Below are 812 nucleotides of genomic sequence, written 5' to 3'. Positions count from 1 at the left end.
GATGTAAGCGATAGCTCTAGGCACATTCGGCTCTGGATTATACAGTGCGTTAGCAAATTCCGTAACGTGCCTAGCTATGTAGTCTTCTCTCGTAATAGCCTGAAATCTAATATTGCTAGGTACAAATCGTTGCATTAAAGATTGTCTGACTATACTTATGGCCAGACTTACAGTCTGTCTACTCAAATAATTGAATATTACCTTCAGAAATTCGTCTGATAGCCCTTGTCGTAACTTGCACAAAAAGGTCAACAAATCTCTCTTAGTTACATATCTGTGACCTCCAGTTTGAGCTACTCGATCGCAAAATGTAAACAACTCGCAAAATTGTTCCTTTGTTATAGGAGCAATGCATTGAAATTCGTTGTCTGAAAAACAATTCTCCTCTTCATACCTCCCTTGGTTAATAGCCATGTTTCTTAGTTGCTGCAAAAATATTTGCAACTCTTGTCCTTGTATAACATAAGGTCTATTAATAGACTGTAAGCCAGGGAGTAAAACTTGTAAGAAAAATCCATTTTCATCCAAGTGATGCGCGCAAGATCTTACGTTAGGAGGTACATAAATGTTCGTAACAACAAAAACTTTAACTCTACATTCAATAGACAGTCTGTGCGTATTGCGGTCAACGTGACATATAACACAAGCATGATTTGCTTTTTGTTTCAAAACGTTCAACTTTAAGCAAGTAGGATCGTGTAGGATACTTGCCATTTCATTAAGAACTGAACGATTACAATTTATACAGATTCTATTGACATTTGTAACAGCAAGTGGTGGATGATCATTTTCGTCACGTCTACGAATAGCAA

This window comes from Odontomachus brunneus, unplaced genomic scaffold, assembly GCF_010583005.1.
Source record: "Odontomachus brunneus isolate Ranch 3 - 2012 unplaced genomic scaffold, Obru_v1 Obru_scaffold_202, whole genome shotgun sequence".
Lineage (NCBI taxonomy): Eukaryota > Metazoa > Arthropoda > Insecta > Hymenoptera > Formicidae > Odontomachus > Odontomachus brunneus.
The sequence above is the reverse complement of the archived record's forward strand: the minus strand, read 5'-3'. Positions refer to the sequence as shown.